Genomic DNA, 25695 nt, shown 5'->3' on the forward strand with positions numbered 1-25695 from the left:
CTTGAGAGTGAATATATAGTAACAGGTACCAAATTCCTTACATTTTATCTAAGGCTGTTGCATTATTTTATTTCCTTGCTATTTGAAAGGAATTTGCCCCTAGAACTCTAAAGATTGAAAGTATTGTAAGGTTGTGATTTGACAGTTCTTGTTCTGATGTTGTTTAGTTATTTTCCTATAAACCTGGCAGAAACAAAATGAAACTGCTCTCCTTTCAATATGCTCAATTCAGCTGTCAGTGGAGAAGTATAAGAAGACTTTGCAAGGTTTTGACTCTTTAACAGGAAAAAGGAGTCAAGAGAAAGAATTTAAACACACACACACATGAAAATTAATACTTTGAATAAATAATCATATGATTATTTTTAGTCTTGTATGATAAATACTACCCATGTTTAGTAGATCTATAGAATTCATTGAGATCTCCTAATTTATTAGAGGAAAATGAAATTTAAAATAAACCCATCATCCTGAAGAGATTTTTGCTTCAACACTTTTGTTATTAACCCAACTTTGTGGGGCATGAATTGTTTGTCCAGTCACTATTCACAGAATATTTCAAATATTTGAGAAAAATAGAGAAATAATATAAAAATTTGCTTTTCACAGTAATTTTCCCAAAACAATTGAATCATTCACAGCTTATATTTCTTCTTCAGAATCACTTCAATTTGCACAATCTTATCCTTTCCTATGCAAATGTAAATTTTAAGTTCTTTTACCCCATACTCCAAAATCCAGTGTTTTACATATAAAGAATTGCTGCAGCAAACATCTTTGTTTATATTTACTCATATTCGTATGTAAGTATGTGTATAAATAGAAATATTTGTTAGGAATAAATTAACTTGGTCAAAATGTATGTGCTCTTTCAATATTGACAGTGCAATCTAAGGTGTAATTGTTCTCTCTCTTGTTTTGGGGAGGAAGCAGCCTCTAGTGCTGAGCAAAATGTCTTTACTCTTTGAGCCTGTTTCATGTACAGACTTTTGTCTTCTGCTTCTCTCTCCTCTCATTAGTTCGTCTCTGCTCTTTGTGATCACCATCTTAGTTCTCTCAGTTGACTGATACCACATTCCACTAGTACAGTGAATATTTGAGATGGGGTTGGTCTTTCTCATGTGGATCCATCTCCTTATTTTTTTTCTGAGTATTCTACCAGATCTTGCAAAACAGGTGAATTATGTTTTTAAAAGTTTATGAGTCACTTTTTAAATTGCATCACAAGATAGGAAGAAATAATCCATTTGATGTTTTCAGATTTGTCTCTGAGTTTTTGTTTCAGTAGTCTCTTAGTCCTAAGTTTCATTCACCATTTGTGAAAAATATTCCTAACCATAGGAAGAAACCCATTTTACCCGATCTGTTTCATCCCCCTGCCTTGCTCATGGCATTATTTCAAGTCTGACCAGTTATTTGTGAGGTTGCACCTCCTGGAGCTTATGCCTAGATGGGGCATGGTATTCACTGAGTACTGATTCTCAAGCTTGACAGAGGAGAATGGATGGGTTCATAGTCTTTAGTGATATAATACCTTCTTGCTAGAGTCTCCTTTTGATGCTTCATCCATGTAAAATATGAGAGTAGAAAGATAAATTGTAAAAGTATCAATTTAGAACTACTGTGATTTATGGATAGAAAGGCAGTAAAACAAATTAGGAAGGTGGCTTAAAAATAATTGCCACAGTCAAAGTATCAGATGAAAACAGAATGAATTAAGGTTGTGACAGTAGGAGGTAAGTATGAGTATGAAAAGTATGAAGAAAGATGAATTACAAGGACTTAGGGATAAATTATATCATGGAATACATAGGAAAAGAGTAAATCAAACTTTTCATTTGACACCTATAGCTCAAATAGCTATGTTAGTGTCAACTTACCCCCATCTTATTCAGAATTAAGTGCTTCTTAAAGGAATATTTAGAATTAATTCTTTAGAAATAAACATTTTCAGAAGATAGCCTTTTTTCCTTTGGGCTAAGTAAAAAGACTTTTTTTATTAAATGGTTGGGTAACATATGTGCCTTAGAAGTATTCTCTAGGCCAATTACAGCTTGTGATGCTCTGGGTAGTACACACCATCTGAAAGAGCAGCCAAGGACAAAGCAAGAGCTGAGGCTGACCTTCTCCAGCCAACCAAGCAGCATCCAATGATGTCAGTAACACTAGCCAAATTAGTCAGCAGTGTCTTGGAGTACACAGTACAAAACAAACAGCATGGAAGAAGAGCTCAAGGATCAGGAAGTGCCTGAGGGAGAAAATGGTGGGAATCCAAGTGCTGGGCAGGCAAAGACATATTTGCTATTTGAACATTACTCAATTAAAAGGTTAATTATACAATATCAGAAAATGTTTTCATAGCCTTTGGAGAGGCAGAGCTTCAAGATCTCCATGTACATGCAGATGTGCATGTTAAAAAATAAAGCAATCAAGACCAATACTGACTGGGTTCAGAGAGAAGATAGATCTATGTCTGACTTCATGTTTGTATCTAATTCTTTGAAATTGTCCTAATGTGGTGGGCTTAGGGAAACTCTCAACTGGGAAGATATAGGTGACTTCTAGGAGTCCTGTAAAGAGAAAATCACAATAGCATGAGTCATAGCTTATAAAATGTTTTAAGCAAATACAAAAAAAGAATAGAAGATTGAAGACTGTATTGATGGAAGACTTAGGCCCCACAACACAAGCTGAGAGCATCAATATAGGGAAGGCAAAGGTAGGTCATCACATAAAGACAGAACAGTGTCCTGTATACTTTGAATACACGGAATCTCAGTATTCAGTTCTAAAATTTCAAAGTTCTTGAACTGAAGTGGAAGTTAGCATTTGAATTTCAGAATGTTTGCTGAGCTTAGCACTAGGCTATTCTAGCTACACAGCAGCCAGAGGGCAAGCCAGTTCCATTCTGTACAGGGCAACTGTCCTGAGAATTGAATGCCAACTTCAGTTCAAGTGGGAATATAATATTATGAGAGGAAAACATTAAGACTCATTTTATAAAACATGTGCATAAAATATGCCTAAAATTTAATATTGGCTATTTCTTTGTAACTATTGAGTTGTGTGAGAGTTATTCAGTGAGCTTTTTTATCTTTCAATATCTAATTAAAATATGATTGTGGATGCATGCAGTTTTAGGGGAAATTTTTAAATGCATTTATTGAAAAGCTAATCAATTACTATGTTATTACAGTATGCAAGTTATTAAACCTAGTATAGTTTATCCAAGCTATGGAAATAAGTAAACATCTTGAGAACAAATTTAAAAATGTGTCCTACTTATTTACTTGTTATTATAAACTGGCTACTTGAGTCATATTTGAAAGCACTTATAATTCATTAAAATAGGGACTGAATAAAGTTTTGAAGAGGGTTGAGCAGATGTCAAGGCTCAGAAAATGATACCTCACAATATGATGGCTTTGTATGCCAAACACTTTAAAATAAAGAGATTGGGAGGATCTCAGAACAATAGCTCTCCCTTCTTTTTCCTGCTTCCTTTCTCCCCAAAGGAGTGTCATAGAAATCAGAATTCCTTTGGCCCCAATCATGTGATAGAAAATAGAAATTTTCTTCCCAAAAGCAAGTCTCTAAGCCTAGAAAGGACACTGTCTGACTTGCTTCTACTGAAGGAATGTCACAGAATTTTCCAGCCAGCCAGGTAATGTTCCACATCCAGAGGAAGGAGTACTGTACAGGGAGGCCAAGAAGAATCTGAACAGACGGACCTTGAAGAGTTTCTCTTGTCCCCATTAGGTCACATTCTTTTTGTCCGATCATATTGCTCTATAACTGTCCACTTCTTTTATCAATTGTGCAAAGGGAATGCTTTCAGTTTTTCCCCATTTAGAATGATATTGGACTTGAATTTAACATATGTAGTTTTTCAATGTAGAGTTATATTCCTACTATCCCTAGGTTTTTAAACATGAATGGATGTTGTATTTAGTCAAATGTTTTTCCTGCATCTGTTGAGATAATCATGTGATTCTTGTCTTTTTAGTTTATTGAAGTGATAAATCACATTTATTGATTTCCTTTTGTTGAACCAACCTTGCATCCCTGGGATAAAACCCACTTGATAGTTGGTGCACTATCTTTTAAATCTGTTTAGCAAACAAACAAACAAAAACCAGTTGTCCATGGTATTCAGATTTTCATTTTTTAAGGTTCCTATGTCACATAGAGCTTGAATTAAATAATAGTTATAGTTTTCTCTTTAACCTTTTGTTTTAGGTGTGGTAGTCCTGACCATTCTAAACTGTATTACCTTTTTTTCCATTCAGAATTACTGGGGAATAAAAGCTCAAAAAACTGCCATAAATGATCATAAAATAGACCAAGGGGGAAAAAAGAAAGGAAAATATTGTAGATTGGAGAGTTTTTTTTTTATTATTATGTTAGTGGAACATCAATTCAATAAGAAATAAACATATTTTTGGTACTAAACTCTATGCAGAAGTTATTTTGTACCTATCACAAAACAATATTAACATTAGAAAATAAAATTTACATAAATTTTTCACAGCATTAATATGTGGTCTTCTCCTGTCCATTCTAAGGGTAGCTTTGCATCTGAGCCAAGAAGCTAATGTTGAATTTTTGCACTATGAAGGCATTTCTCTGAAAAGCTAAACAAATAGGGACTAGGTAATTTTCCAAAAACTGTTATGACATAAAATAGAACTTACAGCAATGTTTTTCCAATTGAAGGTAGCAACCTGGTAAGAGGTAATGAAATTAATTTAGTGAGTCAAATATAATTTAAAAATTAGAGTAGAATAGAAAATATTATAGGCTCTTATTTTTTGTTTGATATACATGTACATATGTGGTATTCAATATGTATATGTGATGAGTAATAAAGTAAAATATATATCTGCAAGTTAAGGTATAAAAATTTGAGCATCACTCAAAATATCCACTGATCAATTTTTTCATAGATTCCATTCTCCAACAGACCAAATATTTAATTATGTTCATTAGTTGTGACTTGATAAAACAGCTAAGAAATATTTGTTTACCTGCTTAACAGTGTAATAAACAAGTAGGTCAATGCTTCTAGGTTATTAATTCTTTTGAGGCTCATAAGCTGAAGAAAAGTATTAACTTTTTACTCTTTGAAATTTGAGGTGCCTTAGAAATATGGTGTAAACTTTTGAAAAAAATACTGCTTTAATGTTCATTTTTAAAGGTCAGATTGCTGCATAAATAAGATTGAAATGTAAACACTGATAAAATTCATACATGAATGACTTAAAAACTTTGGAAGCACAACAGTAATTTTCACCACAAGAAAATTAGTGACCTAGATTTTTTTTTAGATCTAATTTCAATTGTAAACACATTCACAGTAACTTTTCTGTCTGATAATTGTTGGCATTTCAAAGCAATCATGTATGCTTGCCAATGTTTTGCTATTACAAACACATCTTTTTTTAAAAATAGTTTTATTCATTAGAACAGTATTTTCTTCAAAGATAAATAGGCATTAGCATAGTATACTCTTTAGACTTGTGATATGTTTTGTTATATTGCAAGGCAAATGCACTTATTTTATGGTTGAATAAGCCCATTAATTAAAATTGCCTTATAAATCCTCCAACCCCATACTGCAGAAAACAGAGCATCTGTCTTATTTGGAAACAAGAAACCACCCTCTGAAATATGTATTGCTGTCTAGCTTTCTCAATTGGGAAAAATGGTTTTCTCCCTCCTATGACCTCACTTCAAGCAATTTGAATTAAAAGATAAGAATGTCAATATTTAAAATCGGATTTTGTTCCTCCAGCTTCCAATAGACTCCTTATGATAGTGATTACCACTGAGTGTTGGGATGAGGTGTTTACTAGCCAAAAATATTTAAATGAAATAAATTATGACTTTATAGTGAGAGCTCTTGGCAAGGTTGTTACTCAAGTGAAAATGAAGAATTTGGAATCTTAATGAAATTTAAGAATTGTGATTTAATATGCAAATCATCCTTTAAGAAATATATCAAGTGTTATTTAGAAATCAATTTTAATTTCCCAGTCCATATCAGAGAAAGTAAGTACATTATGGTTTCACAAAAAGGAGTGAAATTTCCTTGTGATAGATGTTCTAAGATTGGAACAAATTAAATGTTACAGAACCTTATAGCTTGACAAGACTTCAGAGGTGTTTAGACAGTGTTCCTTAAACTGTGGCTGCACATTGGAATCCCATGAAAAGACAAAATGCAGATGCCTGGGCTCCACCTACAGAAAGTCAATTCCCAAGGTGGGGCTGGGAATTGGTATTTTTGTTTATAAAGCTTTCTAGGTGATGCTAAAGGGCAACTTGGAAGAGTAAGGTAGGGATTCCCAAACCTAAGTCAGTAAACCGGTACCTGTTCAAGAGCAAGTTTCGACTGTTTACTACAAAATGAGAGAAATAATGATGGTAGAATGATTTTTTTTATTACACAAAACTAATTTGATTTCTATTTTGGATGTGATTGGTTTTTTTTGTTTTGTTTTGTTTTGTTTTTTTTAGAAGTTATAGGAGGTAGTGGATTACACATATGTGTTTCTGTTTTTGGTTTCCTGTGTTCTTATTTCTCCTTGTTATACAATATAAAAATGACAGGTATACCTATTTAAATCTTCCCAAATCTTTTTTCTCCCCTTTTGAGGACAAAGTCTGTGAGTTCCAGAATATTTAGAATCATTACTAGTATTGAAATTCACAATTTTATTCATGGCCAATCTGGTGCCCAGTGATTTTAAGTACCCTCTTAGGGTGTCATATCCAGTTAAGCTACAGTAGAACCCAGTTCCCCAGGCTGCTCCTTCAGCTATTCAGGATGACCTTTATTAGATCACTTGATTCCCTCTCATTTTTAAAACCAACAATTGTTTTTTTAAAGTCTTATTCATCTTATAGTTGAGATAGACACCAAAGAAGTCTTTCACAACAACATACTTAGTGATTTCAGTAGAAATTCTAGTAAGTTTGCCTCAAAGGCAGGTCTGTCTGATTTTTGTTTTCAAACTAAAGTGGCCTATTACTTTAAGATTAAAATGGATGAGCAGTCAGAAATCAACTGACGACACAACTGAGGTCTAATAGTAACATGGACTTTCCAGATAAAGTCAGGGCTGCTTTAGCCTTGTTCTCAAGACCTTTCTCTCCTTCCTCCTATCCTTCCTCCACAAGCAGCTCTCCTGCCATCAGCTTTATAATCCTGTCCTAGCCAGACATGGTGGTGCACATCTGTCATCCCAGCAGCTCTGGAGGCTGAGGCAGAAGGATCCCAAGTTCAGAGCCACCCCCCAGTCTCAGCAACTTAGTGAGGCCCTTTGCAACTTAGTGAGACTTTTGTCTCAAAAAATAAAATGGTTGGGGAATGTGGCTTAGTGGTTAACTTCTCTGGGTTCAATCCTGGTGCCCCCACCCCCCCAAAAACAAACAAACAAACAAACAAAAAAAAAAACCATACAACACACACACATACACACACACACACATACACACACATTCCTGTCATAGAGCCTTAAAGGCTGCTTTTGCTAAAAAGTATTGCCTGGTCTGCAGTTGGCTACTTTGCTACCTTAAACTTTGGGTCATATTCCTACTCAGCTTTGCACATAGACATGTTAATCATTTATGCAGTGTCATGTGTAAAAACTGGTAATAAAAGACTGATTGGTCCTAAATTTACCTAAGGTCTCTCATCCCCTTTCAAGACACCACCTTCAATCTCCCTTCTTAGGTGAAGACACCAAGATAAGAGTAAGTTATTTTCAAGATTCTAGTAATGGCAAGCTTTGTAAGCAAATCATACCATCACAGAAAGTTAGGTTACCCTCTAGGTGGTAGTAATTATCCCATGACAGGAAAGGAGCAATTGCCCCTGTAAAGGACACAAGGCTGTCCCCCCATGTGGGAGCAGTCACCTCAGGATGGGAACAAAGTTGTGCCCTCAGTGATTATGGTTCCCTGGGAGCTAGCAGGGCCTTGCATCAGACCTGAGATAATGATCAACCCAACCACGGTTTAACCAAAATGCTTGGCTTGTGTGCATCTTGCCCCCACTTTAGTCTTTCCCCTATATGATCTTGGAGCTCTTGTCAGTGCCCTGAAGACAGGGCTTAGGAGGCTAATGCCTCTGTTTCTTCCAAATATGGCCATACTGAAGAGATTTCTGTCCAACTTCACTACCACACATGTCTCTGATTGGACTCTTGAGGCACTTGGTGGCTGAGTCTGGTTTTTTGGGCCCCCAGAGTGGCTGCTTTGCTACCCTGAACTTTGGGTCCTCTGGTGTAGGACCTTTATCACATTCTGAATTGCCCTCAACCAGTTTGTTCTTTCTGTCTAAAATACTTTCAGTTTCTTTATCCTCTCACCTTTTCTGCCATTTTTTTTAATCAATCACAATGACCATACTACCAAAAGTGCTATACAGATTTAACGTAATTCCTATTAAAATCTCAATGACATTCTTAATAGAACTAGAAAAATCAATCATGAAATTTATTTGGAAAAATAAGAGACCCAGAACAGCCAAAGCAATCCTTAGCAAGAAGAGTGAAGCAGCAGGCATCCCATTCCAGACCTTAAACTATACTACAGAGACATAGTAACAAAAATGGTTTTGGCACCAAAACAGACACATAGACCAAGCATATAGGAGAGAAGACAAAGAGACAAACCCACATAAATATAGTTATCTCAAACTAGACAAAGATGCCAAAAACATTCATTAGAGAAAAGATAACCTCTTCAACAAATGGTGTTGGGAAAACTAGAAACACATATGTAGCAAAATGAAATTAAACCCCTATCTCTCACCCTGCACAAAAATCAACTCAAAGTAGATCAACAACTTAGGCACTAGAAAAGAGGAAAAAGTAGGCACAAATCTTTAGCATGTCAGCTTAGGACTGACTTCCTTAATAAGACTCCTAAAGCAGAAGTAAAATCAAGAATCAATAAATTGGATAGATTCAAACTAAAAAGCTCCTTTTCAGGAAAGGAAACAATATTATGGACTTATTTCTAATTAATCCTGTGACAGAAAGCATTCTCTTGACTGTCAGCATCAAGTGCCTCTTCAAAATGCTTCTATAAGGACCTCTATATTAACATTTAACCCTGTGTATTGCAATTCACCTGTTTCTCAGTTGAACTGGAAACTTTGAAGTCTGAAAGCAGTTGCAACTGGTAGTACTTTATCCTTAGTGTCTAGCCAGTGTGTTGCTACTGACCTTTTCCATTTGGCAAATATTCCCGTATCAGTTAATAAGAGCAGTGAGGAGCTCCTCAGAATGTACAGAAATAAAAGCTACCAATCTGTACTGACTTTGTATACGTATTCTCTCCATCCCATGGAGTTTCATTCTCTGGAATTTTCCCCTCTTCCCTCCACTCCAGCTGTTTAAATCCAACCCATGTATAAAGTTTTACTTCCTCTGTGAATTTATCTCCTCTTAGGTATTTTGTGTTAAATATCTCCTTTCAACTCCAAAAACATTGAACTCTCCTGGATGCATTGCCAACATAATATCGAATACTTGTTTTGCCATTTAACTGATAAGTGGTTTTGTTCTTGTCAATGTGTTCACTGTTTCTGGAATTATGCTTCCTATGGAGACTCTGATGAAAACTCTGAATTTTCTCCCCGGGTTGAGGGGGGAATCATTTAGTGACATGGAAGCTATTTATGAACCCCTGAAGTTCATCCATGAACTGAGAAGGCCTGGAAGCCCCGAACTAGAATAAAATACTCTTGGGGATTGGAGAATGTATTACTAGCTGATCCCATTCAAAGCCTTACAAAAACACTTAATGATACTTGAGGAGTTGATTAAATGAATTCTTTATGTATTGGAGGGTGTATGATCATTACATGGAATTTTAATGCAAAGAAACCAGTATTCTGTGTTGTAAGAAACCATGTAATCGTCTTTAAATAACTCATAAATTTGACAATTATTCACTTTTACATAATTATCTTGAGGGTTACCTATGTTCCTAGGAACTCTGTTAAGTACTGGGAATACTGGAAGAATAAAAAGAAGATCTCAGCCCTTGAAGAATTTCTAATGGAAAAGGCTGATACTAAAAAGTAATTTTAATTAAGATAAATTCCAGTGAAAGAAAGAAAGAAAACTAGAGAAAATTACAACTGTAGAGAAAACCATAAGGGCATATTGGTGTGGAATCACCCTGGAATTTTCTAACCAATAGAATTAGAAAATAATTTTCAAAAGGCAGACAGAAAGCAGAAGGAAGTAAATAGTCCTACTGTGGTTTGTTTACCCTCTGATTTGCCAGTTAATTTAGCAGGTGTCCCAGCTGTATTTCTGGTTTGAATCTAATTATTCTGAGAATGTCATCATTTTCAGCAAAATAATTTCATTTCTTTATACACTGAGCAACTAATGAAGCTTTGTATTCCCATATTCTAAGTGTTACAAATTGATTTCAGTAATGGTTATGGTTCTTTTGTTGTAAGCAACATAAATTGTCTGTCACTAACTTAAAAAAAAAAAACACAATCAAACAAAAAAACATAGAGAACACTTGTTGGAATATTTCAGTAAATATTTACCTAAAATAAATCGAAGAGGAATTTCTAGCCTAGCTCTCTGATTGTTAAAAGTTAACACAGAAGCTTGTGGACAGAAGATATGGACAGGAGTTGGCAGTTAGAGGAGGTGAAAGCTGGAGGTGAATGGGAATAGAGAAAGTTCCTAGTGGGAAGAAAGGACAGTAAAAGCATTCTGTTGCCTGGAGGGTTGAATCTAGCTGGTGAATGATGCTTGCCTGGAGGAATACCAAGCCCTGAGCTGCTTCAAGCCAGCAGTGCTTGGGCCTATTTGAAACTCTATTTAAGAATGTATTGTTGAAGGGAAAATTTAGTCTTATTGTTAATTTATTCATTTAGCTAACCTTCAAAATTTATGGAACATATGGTGAAAATATATTTCTATAGAAATGAGGCAAAATTATTTTTAAAAAAAAAACAGAAGTCCTACATTGAGCTATGATTTTATAATTCCATTTGAAGAGAATAAGAATAGTCTATTAAAGTTTCACATACACAGACACAGAGTCTCTGGATTTTCTGAAGTCTTCTCAACAACTGAATACAGATTTCTTCTGAAATAAACATATGCTCTAGCTCAATTGATCCATGTGGAGAAGCAGAGAGCCTGAAACATTGTCTCTAAGGACAGAAAAATATCATATGATATTTAGGCAAAGTGGAAAAATTATGGTCCTATAACACTTTCTAATATTTCATCTCAAAAGAGGTTAGAAATCCTAACATTATTTTCACTTAATGCTTTAGTGACTGGAAGCTAAAGTAAATCCACTTTGTGTGCTGATTTGCAGTGGTAAAACTATATCCTAAGGCCATTTATAATTTCCTATTTACAAAGTTCCTAATGGAATTAAATACAAACAGCTAAATATATAAAGTGCTATGAAGAATTGCTGTTCATATTCTTAAAAACTTATTAACAGAGTGTTGAGTTTATTAACACTGATATGTTTATGGAATCTAAATAGAATGAACCCTGCAACTATTTGTAATGTACCATTGAAGAAACAGTCATATGAGTAAACAGAAAAGAACAAAATTATATTTGATTTAGGACTTCTTTTGGATGAATTTAATGCAGTCTAAAACACCAGGTGGTTTTAATCTAATATTTTAAATGGATGACTTTTTTGTTATATCAAGAGCCAGAGAATCTTTCTTAACCTACATTTTAATAATGTGCCCATTAGGAGAATGTAACAAAAAACATGGAGAATGATAATCTTCAAGATGGAACTTGCTCTCTTCAGTTTGAAATTACAATATAAAGCCAGTAAAATTACTACATTTTAATCTTCCTGAACCTCTCAACACCTATGATCTTTTCCTTCTCCTCCTATTTTACAGAGGAATTAGAGTAATCAGACTGGAACTGCTTCCATATCGCTGGACAACAACATCTGTGTTCACATCTTGGCCACCCTTTCCCTCATCCTTCTACAGGAAAGCAAGAGTTCACCCAGATTTCCTTCCCCTGTATTTTCCAGTTATTTTTACAAAATCTGTTGGTTTCAGCTCTCTCTTTCCAGATGTCTCCCTTTGGCACTTTACAATCCTCAAATCTCTCCTTCCTGTTCAACTCATCCTGTCACCTTTCTATAATCAATGTACCTCTCTAAGTCCCTCCTCATCCCACTGCGGTCTCCTTTCCTCTGCCATTAAACATATCTCATCTGGCTAAGGTCAGCTCTGACATCAAGGGCCCTAATGCAATGAATAATATTTTAGTCTTTTTCTTAGCTGACCTTTCATAAGCATTTAACAGCATTGGCCCTTCTTCCAGAGTTATGATTTTTACTAGACTTTCATGATGATTATCTTTTCATTTTACTCCATTTTCTTTGCCTACAAATTTTCAGTTCCTTTCCTGCCTCACCTTCCTTTTCCAGTCTCTAAGTGTTGAGATTTTTGAAATATTGGGTTAGCCTCACTCTAAAGCTTCTTCCTCGGGGATCTTATATCATGCATATATAATAAGCCCTTATTTTATATCAGATTCTCAGATCTTTCCTTATTTAAACCTTGCACTTGCATGTTTAACTGCCCGCATAGGTTCTTTTGAACTACCACTAACTGAAATTACCAAAATCTAATGAAATTTGTTTTTTTTTTTTCCTTGAGAAAGAGAAAACCAGCCTTGGCACCTATGATCTGGTCTGACAATTACAGCTTGTTTGATGTCCAGACATGGAACATAATCCCCCAAATTATGGTGCCTTGGTATGTGGAATACTTTGAACCAAAGGAAATTGAAAAGATATCAGAAGCAAGTTCCTTCTTTCTCCAAATTGTCTTTCTTCCCAGAGTGGGTCACAGCAACTAAAGTTCCTCTTCACCAAAGCAAGTCATAAAACCAAGAAATATTACTCTAAACCTTTCCACACCTTTCTCTATAGGAACTGGCCACAAAGAAGTCCTCTGACCTATCTTGTCTAGTAGTAGGTCATAGGATCCTCATTCCAGAAGGATCCTACCCTAACCCCAGGAGGAAAGGCCAAGAAAAATGAACCAACAGGCCTGGCTGGGCTTCCCTTTGGAACTCTTACCATGAAGTCAAATATTTTGTCCAGTCATAATTTTAAGCTGCTGTTGATTTGTTGTTGAATCTAATCATAAAAACAAATTATTTTCTCAGGGTCTTTGGGTCCTTGTTTTTGAAGTCCTCTGTATTATGTGGAAGTATAATTAAACAAATGTGAATGTTTTCTTCTTTTAGTCTGTCTTTGTCAGTTTTATTTCAGACCTTGCCAGGACCCCTAGGAAGGCTGAGGAACTTCTGCCCTCCACATTGCAGTGTTCTTAGCAGTTAGTTGGCCTGTTGCTCACAGTCAGGCCAAGTTCTCTTGTTGGACATAAAAAATGTTGCAGAACTCTAACATAGACATCACTCTGAGGCTATGAAGAAGTGAGACAAAACAATTTATATTATTTTCTACACACAACCTCCAACAAGGTTCTTGTTAACTCATGAAATACCTCCTCCCCCAGCAAATATAAGTGACCATTGCCTCTTTACCAATGAGGACTTTAGCCTCATTCTAGTCTGCTCTTCCTATATACAAGATTTATTGAGCTACACTGTCTTATAATTGTCCCCACTTTATGACAATACACAATCTGAAGGGAAACCCCTCTGTCTTTCATCCCCAAAATGAACCAACCAAAGCCAATTCTGACTATTGGTCCTTTCTAATGCCCTCTTACTGAGATGTCCCAATATTCTCTGTGGTGTGTGTGCATTGTCCCTCACTGCAGTAAATAATAAGCAAATGTTGTTCTTCTAGAGATATTTTGCTGGGGTCATGCATTCCTTTTCCAGAGAACTTATACCAATAACAAAAAATATGTAAACAGATGTTTTAAAATACAAGATTCTTGGGGGCAGAGACATATTGGTCTTACTCATTGCTATATTTCTGGGGCTCCACACTGCATCTTGCATATAGCAGAGTACTTGTGTTCTCTTAGTTATGTCTCCTTTTATACTTAAGGACTCTACTACTCATTAAGCATAAAATACCCTTACAAGCCAATATTATAAAATACGTTGGTGTTTTGTTTTTATGTACTTTATTGATTTAGTGTATCAGTCTTCTGTCCCCAACTAGATGTCAGGTTTGCAAGAGCAAGAACTGCTTCTTAGCCTATTTATTTGTACAAGGTACTTACCAATTCTAACTCAAACATGTACACAACAGACGACCATTGGTTAGATGTCCCTTGGAACGGATGTAGTTATTAAAAACTATTTTGTATCAATAATTTAGTTAATTTCAGTTTTTAAATTAGCCTTGTAAGGAATCCACAAGATATTTTACAAAAAATCTAAGCAATGCAAGTTCATTTTAGCTATGAACCAGAATGTACCCAGTGACATTTTGGTAGGAAGCTATTCCTAATGTAAATGAACAGACTGGATAGTCTCTATATCTTATAGAGACACTCCTTGCTAAGAAACCAATTTTTTTTATTAAGAAATTATTGCTTTATACTTCAAAGGTAACCTTTGGGTTAAATTTGACCTTTATAATCTAGTTCCATGTGATTCAGAAATATTATAAGTATAGTTTAAAATTGATATGCCTTAAGCTTTTTGTTACATAATTTACATTTTTTTCGATTAAAAAAGAATCTGAGATTTTTCCACACATATATGACATTTATTATTAGTTATCCCCACAAGAGTGGGAGAAAAGGTAAAGAGACCCTGCACACTTTCATGGGAAGATTTCCCTTCACATGTTCATGTCCTATTCATTTCTCCCCTGATCTTTAGAGCAACACACATAGCAGGTAACCACAGCATTTTCTCCTGGATGGTCCTACATAAGGACACTTCTGGTGCTACAAATAGAACACTCTCCTCATTGTTTTCCCCAGGTGTGTTACTCTTTCCCTTTTGCTTATCATATAAATATCCTGCTTATTTTTATTTATGATATGGCCATATTTTCCTTAAAACTTACATGTTACTGATTATTTTTCCTTGCAAATGTCTCTAGAATCTCCCCTTTTCTTTCATGTGGAGAGTGGTGACAGTGACTGGGAGATCAGTGTTTGAGACTGGGGTCCCTGGTGACTTCATGGTTGTGGCATACTTGGTAACTGGGAAAGTTTCTGTGCAAAGGCATAGGATGCCTGGTTGCTATGGAGATGTCCTCCATGCTAAAGTCTTATCAGCTTTGACCTTATTCTCAGGCATGGCAGCTCCTGGGCATAAGGAACTTTCTTGCTTAGATAACCACAATGTTTCACCAGTTCTGCTCCTGAATCTGCCACAAATTAGTAAATTTAAACAATGGACTTTCATGAGAGCTGCACAATGTTCCTAACATTGCAACTGTAGAATGTAACTAAGGAAATAACTGCATACTGATGCTAACTCTGTAACATTCATGAATAAAAAGAATAATGCTTGCATAGTCTTTAACCTGATTTAGAGACATTGCTGGTATAATTCTTTAGACCTGCTTCTCCATCAGAGAGCAACACTCCACCTGACCCCAGTTGTTTTATTTTCAAGATATGAGTGTGTTGACTATTTTCTCTAATCTCCCATCACCCCTCTCTGGAACCTGTTAGTTTGGCTGCACTTGTCACAGCACTTTGACTTTCCAATCTTCTTTCCATGATCCACCATCCCAGCTTGGAAATTGCAGCAGTCCCCTACTATGTTCTTGCTTATAAATTCATTCTACCACTGAAAGGAGATTTCTTCACAGATGGTCCTCCAGCTCCATTAGACTATTTTCAGCTCCTTCAATGGTCTTGCCAAGTCACACATTCCTGTCCTTATGCATTTCAATACTTCTATTTGGCTGCCCTTCCCCCCAATTTTTTTAAAGTAGTAAACTAATATCCATTTTCTAGCCTTTCTTCAATAAATGATCTAAGTGATTACATTCCATTCTGAGCATAATTTGCATTTTTTCCTTCATTAGATCATAATGATTTATTTCTTTGTGAATTTCTTACAAGAATAGAAGCTACCTAAAGCTGGGTATATGAATAGATGAACAGATCTTTGTGTCCCAGAACCAACCATAGTGCCTAACAAAAAGAAATTAGGCAAGTAATGTGTTAAATGAATGAATGAATCCTGATCTGCAAATTTGCAAGAGAAATCCAGGTTGTCCAGTTTTAGTTTAGACATTTAATATTTTATATCTCCATCTGAAATATGGAATCACTCAGATTGAGCAATGAAGCTAAGGAGATGATCTCTTCATTTCTTCTTTCCTTTTCACTGTCTCCTCATCTCTACCTTTTTTTTTAATTCCTTCTATCTGCACATTTTATTAAGCACCTATTATGCTTAAGGCGTTAATGATACTGGTGATTTTTCTAAACTAACTTTTATTATTTTAGTTCTAAAACTACTGAAACTACAGATCTGTAAAAACCAGGGAAATGGCATGAATTTTATGAGTACTAATAATAGTAGGGCTGTCTTAGCTTTCTATCATTGTAACAAAATAGCTGAGATAATGAACTTATAAAGAGGAAATGTTTATTTGGGCTCATGGTTTCAGTCCATGGTTTCTTGGCACCCCCCTTGCCTTTGGGTCTGGGCAAGGTGACATACCATGGCAGAAGCAACCTGTACATCCCATGACAGCCTGGAAACAGAAAGGAAGAACTGGAGTAGCCACATCTCCTTCAAGGTCATATCTTCAATGACCTAATTTCTCTAGGGCCCCATACTGTAAATATTTCATTTACAAAAACAGAAGCTGCTTGTAATGGTGCTAAGGTTCAAGGACCAAGCTTTTAACATATGCGACTTTGGGGGACATTTCAGGTCCAAATTATAGCAAGGGCATAAATTTTAATCACTGTCCTCCCAAACCACAAGATATGTTCTTATATCTCTGATGCACTTCTTGGAAAATTTGGAGTGTATAATTTGTAAAATTTTACATAAAGTAAACACTAAGTTACTTTGCAGTCACAGGGCTTATAAAACCTTGAAAAATCATTAAGTAAATGTTTAATAGATGAATCAAACATATTCCCTTCTCTGCAGAGAGGAATATATTTACAGAGGTTAATCAATCTACCTTATAAACATCTGCAAAAAGATCTTCCCAAATTTTAATAATAGTTTGAAATATTTTGTAACTCTTGTAGTGTGTACTTTTTTCGAGGTAAATATATTTGGGTGAATAAACTCTTTTCTCCTTTTTATTGTAAGAATTTACTTTTTATTAGAATAATAATCCTTTACACATATTTTTAAAGGTGGCACTTATTTTCCTTTATTTTTGTGTCCTCCTCTTGAGCATGTAGGCTTCTCTAAGAACAAATAAATCACTTTGACATAAACTTTTATTGATCTAATTTTGTTTAGTAATATATCTCTGTGTCTCTTAAATTTCTCCATATATCAAAAATCTTACAGTACTGGAATTTAAGATTTGAATAACTAGTTTGCATTGTGGTATTGCACGGAGTGTCACTGTGCAATATGTTGATATTATAGTAAAAATTTCAATTGTAGGCACAGAAAGACCACACACAGATGCACACATTTATAGAATCACAGTGGTCTTATTAATATGGTCTTACAAGTATAAGCTATATATGACTAAGTGGCAACTGTATATAAAGTGCTGTTTAGAGTTGCAACAAAGTTGAGTCTGAGAAATAATAAGAGAAAATAATAGGTTTACAGAAAGCATTCACTGGACTTCTTGAATATGAGGTATGGTGTCTCTCATTAATTGTGGAAATTTCTCTGCTATTGTTAATTAATTTAAATACTTTTTGCAACCTACTCCCATTTCAGAGATTTCAATTACTCATAGGTTAGACTGATTAACATTATCTTTTTGCTCTTGCATATTCTGTTCTTATGGTTGGCTATTTATTTGTCTTTTTCTTTTTTAGTATGTCTCTGCTGGATAATTATGGTTGACTTTTTTTTCCAGTTCTTGGATTCTTTGCTGTATTGAATACACTGATATACTATCAAAGGTAATTTTCATCTTTTTTACTTTTCTTCCTTAGTATTTTTAGATTCTTTATTTGAATGTTTGTTTTTTTTATATCTGAAATGACTTACCATATTTTCTACCTCATTCATTAGAACCTTTTATATATTAATTATAGTAATTTCAGATTCATAGCCTAATAGCATCCAAATATGTTTCCCATATGAGCTCGGTTATGGTCAGAGCTTTGTATCTTTTGAATGTATTTATTATATTTTCATATGCCTTTTTCTCCTTGAAAACAGAACCTCTTATGGGGAACAGTAAGTACCAAGACAAATATACTTTTATTGTGGTAAAAACATGAAACATAAAATTGTACATTTTCATCCTTTTCAAAATGTACAGTTCAGGAAATGATAAGCATGTTCAGATTGTACAACAATTACCAACATTCTCCTCTAGAACTTTTTCATCAACTTAATCTGAAACTCTGTGCCTATTACACAATAACTCCCTTCCTTCCTCTTTCCCTATTCCCTGGTAAATTATACACTACTTTCTGTTTCTATTAATTTGCCTAGCCTAGATACCTTATGCATGTAGAGTGAACCATTTGTATTTTGGTGCCTGTTTCACTTAGCTGATTTTCAAGGTTCATCTATGATGTAACATTTATCAGAATTTTCTTCCTATTTAAATTGTTAAATGATATCCCATTGCACATATATACCACATTTTGTTTATCCATTCATGTTTTATGGAAATGTGAGTTGGTTTTATGCCTGGTGATGATTCCTGTGTCTCTCCTAGGAATTTAATATGGCGTTTGCTTTAACTAAGTCAAATATAGAACTGGGTTGAGTTTTGTTGTCACCATTTACCTTCACTGTGCCACAGGATTCACATTCCTCAGGTTTTCTAGAAGTCTTTTTTTTAAATAACTGCTTTTCTTTGATTGGAGTCTGCCCTTTGTACCAGGGGAGGTAGGGGCTTGGAGTTTTCTGACACTCTGAGTAAGCCTCAATCCCAGAGAAACTTTCTACCTGCCCATGGGTCTTGGAAGTGTGGTTTCACAAGGACCCCTGAGCCCCTTGCAGTGCTCAGCCCAGCCTATTATTTTCTGTTCCCTTCCCCCAGCTGTGATGGCTTCCTCCTGTAATTTTTGTTAGCATTTTCTCTGTAGATTTAGAATTTTGTTCTGAAGAGAAGAAAGGGGAGATGGCTGGACAGCTTTTGGCAAAGCTGCTGTTTCACTCTCCCAGCCAGCATCAAATGGAAAACTCCATCTCAGCATTCTCATGGGAAGTGGGTAGTAGAGACTTATAGAAGATTTCCTGCAGCTGTATCAGTATTCTCACTGAGTCAAAACAAAGTGATCTACTAAGAATAGATATGGGGTAAAGTAGGAAAAAAAAGTTTGAGGAAAAGGGAGTGAGTATGAAAGAGTTTTCTAGGAAAATGAGATTAAATAGACATGGGATATATGATACAGTTGCTGGGGAGCATTATTAGCCCCCTTTAGACTTGTAGTTATAAATTCACTTGGAGACAGGTTACCACATCAAAGCGTTTCTTTTTTCTCCATTCATAACTCTCCAAACTTCTGTTAACTATAACTAACTTTTTAAGTTGTAATGATGATAGTTTTCATTTATACAATTTCTATTTGGCTCTTTGCTAAATCTACTTTTTGAAAAATTCTATGGCTTGAAGGAGAACTTATAATCAACAAATCCTAAATCTATGAGGTATGGCTCTCTGGAGAATGACAGTAAGGAATGACTCTCTGGAGTAGAGAATGGGAATACTTTGTTATTAAATGCACTTCACACTGTGAGGAAAGCCACTAAACCTCATTCACAATCCCTCTATTTTTTTGGGGAAAGAATGTACATCCAGTGAAGGATGGAAGAATTTAGGGAGTGATACAGGATATACAGATATATCACTGTGCATTCTTTGCTTCTTCTGGTTACTTATGCACTCATAAAGCTTTTAACTAGGTAAGATCACTGATTTGATGAATTGGATTTGACAGTTCGTTCCTGTGCGTCACCTCACCTTTATAAGTTCATTTATTTTATAAATTTTCAAACACATATATTGCAGATTCTTTCATACTGGTTTTGATGTTATAGAGCTATAATGCTGCTGATTTTTGTTGTAGGGATGATTTTCTGAAGTACCATGTAATTTTTCTGTATGCAAATTAAATAAATCATAGTAAGTATGGAATGATATGATGTTTATGGATTTCTTAGATAGTACAGCAAAAGTATGATTTATTAAAGAAAACAAATTTGATTCATCAAAATTAAAACTTTTGTGCTTCAAAAGATACCATGATGAAAAAAAAAGATAAGCCCCACATTGCAGAAAACATTTGCAAATTATATATCTAATAAAGGACATGGATACAGATATAAAAGAAGACAAAATGGACAACAGATCTGAGGGGAACTTAATTTAAAAAATATATGAATGGCTAATAAACAAAACTATTACATAGTTAGTCATATAGAAATGCAAATTAAGATCATAATGAGCTACCACTAAACACCCACCAGAATGGCATCTAGACAATACTCAGGATTGGCAAGGATGTGAAGAAATTGGAATACTCATAAAATTATTGAAAAAATGCAAAATTATGCAGTCACTTTGGAAAATGATTTGGCAATTTGGCAATTTCTTATGAAGATAAATGACTATCTGATGCAATAGTTCACTCCCAGGAATATACAGAAGAGGTACAAAAACATATGTCCTCATAAATACTTATGTAGAATTGTGTACAGAATTATCTTTTATAATATTCCCAAACTAGGAGCAATCCAAGTGTCCATCGAGGGGAGAATGGATAAATACAATGTTATATATTTATATAGTGGATTACTGTTTGTTGATGAAACAGAACAAGCTACTGATATTTGCTGAATCATTATGCTAAGTGAAAGAAGACAAATGCTTATGGCTGCATAATGAATGATTCCATTAGTCTGAGGTATTCAGAAAAGACCAATTGGCAAAAAGCAAATCAATGATTGCCTTGATCTTTGGGCAGGAATATGGATTGCAAATGGCACAAGGGCACTTTTTGAGGTGATGGAAAACATTCTAAAAACAAATTGTACTGATCATTGCTGTTACAGTTTGGATATGTCACCCCAAAACTCCTATTAATGCAGAAATATTTGGAAATGAAATGATTAGTTTATGAGCACTATAGCCTACTAAGTCCATCCTAGTTTGAATGGAATGAATGGGTGGTATCTGTAGGTAGATTGGGCATGGCTGGAAGAGGTGGTCACTAGGGCATGCCCTGGAAATGTGAATCTTCCTTGTGGTCCCTTCTCCTCTTCCTCTCTGTTTCTTGACCCTACTGTCAACTTAGCAGCTTTCTTCTGCTGGTCCCTTCCCCAATAATGTGCCACCTCACCTTGGTCCCAGAGCAACAAGTTGGTCATCTATGGACTGATACCTCTGAAATTGTGAGCCCAGATAAACTCTCCCTTCTCTAAGTTTTTCTTGTCTGGTATTTTGGTTACAGTGATTAAAAAAAAAAAAAAGCTAGCTAAAACAATTTCTCAGCTCAATACATTTTCTAAAAGTCATTGAATTGTATACTTCCAGTGGAAAATTTTGTGGTATATAAATTATATTTCAATAAAGCTGCTGAAAAGTAAAAAAAAAAAAAAAGTTTATAACGTCATGGACAGATGAGCAAAATCATATGGTACTATATAATACTAACATAAAATATGTAACAATATTGTTTCACTAAAAAAATACTAAAAGCAATGGTTCTTTGAGAATCCAAATTTGTAGATATGCTCCTCAGATTACATAGGATAAACTATATTATTTTTTGTATCGTATCCAGAAGTTTAAAATCAAAGTGATAGATTCACATTTGCTAAAATTAGATTGAATTATGGACAGAAGAAGGGGGTGCGATGTCCCTTACAAAAGTTAACTATCTAGAAATTCTTTGTGTTATAAGGTGAACTATTTCCCAATCAGCCTTTTTTTTTGTAATGATCAATTAGCTAAGTATTTACTGTTTAATATGGAATGATAAGTAGCATTTTTATTATGCTCTGTAAGTGATAAGGGTATATTTTATTGCAGAAAGCTATTTAGAAATTTCTATGTGGTTTATGCCTTCCTACTAATAGAAGCATACCTTCTCTTTGAAGTACTCATTTTATGGAAAAAATAACTTAAAGTTTTATAATTTTTAATACTGTAGAATAGTTTGTTCTTTCAGTTATATTTAAAATAATTCATTTGTGTTTCTCTTCTCATACATACTTGGTATATAGACTTATCTTTTAGCAATTATACACAAGTATATAAAAATAGCTTTTTCTTGCCAATTCCTTTAGTTTTCTCAGATGAAATCTTGTGAATTACCTGATTGATAGTGATTAGAAAGTTAAGAGTACCTTTAGATTTGCTGTAAATATATCTCCAATACAGTGCTGTCAGTCCTAGTCAGATAAATTAGAAAAGAAATGGCATCCAAATTGGAAAGGGAGAAATAAAACCATCTCTGTTTGCAGAGGGTATGATCTAAACTATGAAAAACCCTACATTCTACCAAAAACAGTTAGAAATAATAAACAATTTCAGTAATGTCACAGAATAACAAATCAACGTACAAAACCCAGTAGATTTTCTATACGTTAACAACGGCCTACTTTACTTAGAAATAAATGTAACCAATGTGGTGAAAGACTTGTTAGTACAATAATTGTTGGCAAGTGTGTGGAGGAAAGAGAACCATTTTATACTTACACTGTAGGAAGATAAATTGACATAGCCACTGTATGTACATACCTACACACAAACACATACCCAATCAAAAATGTATCTTTCTTTAAATGGCAGCTAAGCACTCCAATATATTTACCTGCCATTTTAAATTTAAAATTAACCCTGTTGATAGGCAAGTAGTTTTGTATTTAAGATAGTGACCGATATTTTGTATTACATATAAAAATTGCTTTATGTAATGACTGAGAGTAGTGCTCACTGGCAGTTTCTCCCTTTCTGTCACCTCCCTTTCACTTGGTGGTGAATATCATTATGCAGTCTCACCCCCACCCCACACCTTCTTCTGGTCCTTACTCTTACACTGTCACTCTCTCTTGTTCCATTTATTTTGCTCTGTGTGTATGAATAGTCAAATGTCAACCTTTTTCTTTATGATCTCCAAGTTGTTTCTTTCTTAAGACTCCCAAGCACAAGATTCTACAGATAATCTCCTAATTTTTCTTTTAATTCTGTCACAATATTTGTTCCACTTATAGGTTGTAAGCCATGTGGAGTTTTTTATATGTATGGTACTAGAAATTTTATTTTTAATCTTCTTCTAAGAAGTTGTCTGTCCTTACTGAGGCCTACAGATCATAAAGAAGCTTTGTCTTAACTGGAGGCCAAATATGCACAGACATGTCTGAAAAATGGTTGGGAATTGGGAGCAGCTGAATGAAAGGCAGATTGCCAAGCAGTATAATAGAGTACCTGGAGAGAAAATTGCCAGAATGATAGTTAATATGTAATGAGTGCTTGTTTAGTGTCAGGCTATGTAATACATAATTTTCATGCATTTTAAATTTCTCCATAACTCTATAATAAACCAGATTCTGTAGATTTCAACAGAAGAAATTAAAATTGTGAGAGATAAAATAATTCACCCAGTTTTCACTGACTATACAGATCATATCTTAACTATAGTATTGAGTCTCAAACCATAGAAATTTCTTTGACAGTGTGAGCTCCTCTGATTAGAAGGACATAGATCTGGATAGAGTAGCCGTGGGTACAAACTGAGACTGTATTTGTTGAATAGCTCCTTTGGGGTCTCTGCTCTCAGAATAAGAAGCTGCTATTTAAAATCAAGAAGATAAATAAGCAAGCAATTTTGGCGCACACACACACACACATACATATAAATAAACTTTGTTAAATTAACTACTATTTGTCTGTATTAACAGTCCAATATAATTTGAGTAGTGAAACTGAAACATTATTTTCTGCCAGCTATTGTGGAAAATATCTTCATTTCTTAAAAAGCAAAGAAAGAATAGCCAGGGTTGTTCTACTGTCTTAAGAGATCAGTGATGGAGGTTCATACACATAGGAACCAACACCATGATATAATATTATGGGAAACATCTACCCACATGGATAGGAAGGAACAAACAGATAAAGAAATAGGAAGCAAGGTGAAGTAGTCAGAAGAATCTCTATAGAGAGTAGTGAAAAATAGTGAGCAGATACAAATGGAAAGTGAATGCAACATCCAGAATATCAGGACAACAAAGCTGAGAGTACACGTAGAATCACAGGAGAAGAAGAGTTCTAAATTTTTTCTCAAGTGTTATCTCAGAGTCAAGAGTTTAAAACTTTTGAAAAGTGTGGGCCTTGTTTGGCTCCTAGGCAAAGACCATGTCCTAAGTACCAACATATCTAGGAATTATACATTACCTACCAAGTTTCTAGTCTTGTGTGTTATTACTTATACTTGAGGTACTGAATCATTTAGATTTTGAAGTCTGAGGAAGCATTTAGAAGTGAATTGAATCCTGTTTTTTAAAAGCATTATGAGATGTTTTGTTTGTTTATTTAACATCAAAAGCTAAATAAAAATTTCAAAAAAACATGGGCCTTCCTCTTATACATGAGACCATATTTTATTGATTCTACCAAAATATTGACTCACTTTCCAAACAAAATTTTTCTATATTACTAATTATTCAACACTTTAAAATTGTTCACTGCACTGTAACTTAGCTTTTTTGAGTTTTCTTCATGCATATATCTAGACAATAGTATTACTCTGCCAAATACATCATTTCTCTTTTTAAAAATATTTATTTTTTTAGATGTAGATGGACACAACACAATGCCTTTATTTTATTTTTTTTATGTGGTGCTGAGGATCAAACCTGGGTCCCGCCCATGCAAGGCGAGCGCTCTACTGCTGAGCCACAATCTTAATTTTGACAGGCCCAGCCTCTAATTCTTACAAAAGAACCTCATAAAAAGGGGGACACATTTATTACTTTCTGCAATATTTTATGGTGAATATTTATGCCAAGTCCAGTGAATATTTAATAAATGCTTCTTATGGAATGTATTAGAAGTGAGGGAGGGTGATGATACTTACTTTCCTAGTATTTATTATTATCAGCCAGATATATTTCCAGGATATAAATGGATCTGATTGAAAGAGAAAGCATGTTATTTGTATGGTTGAGGGATCATTGATAATGTGCAAATTCAAATTTATAGAATATTTTATACCTAAACACTTACCATCATCTTATGGCTATTCATTAGTTTAGCTATTTTTCACAAAATCTGAAATAAAGATTCAGGGATTTTTTGCTGACTCTTTGTGAACAGAATTAGATACAGAGAAGAAGTTAAACATCTAAATATTATCACTCAACCATTAATATATTGTATATATCTCAAATAATTCTAGAATAAAATCAAATACTTTGGTCATCTGGACTTGAGTGAATAGACATAAGCCATCCTGCCTTTCTGTTAATCTCTTCATTTGTCAATACAGGTAGCCCCACTGTGTATTAGGTAACAGACACACTTTATTTATACAAGACCTCCCTAAAATATGGTGTATCTATGAATATTAGCCTTAGAGCA

This window comes from Marmota marmota, unplaced genomic scaffold (assembly GCF_001458135.2).
Source record: "Marmota marmota marmota unplaced genomic scaffold, marMar, whole genome shotgun sequence".
Taxonomy (NCBI): domain Eukaryota; kingdom Metazoa; phylum Chordata; class Mammalia; order Rodentia; family Sciuridae; genus Marmota; species Marmota marmota.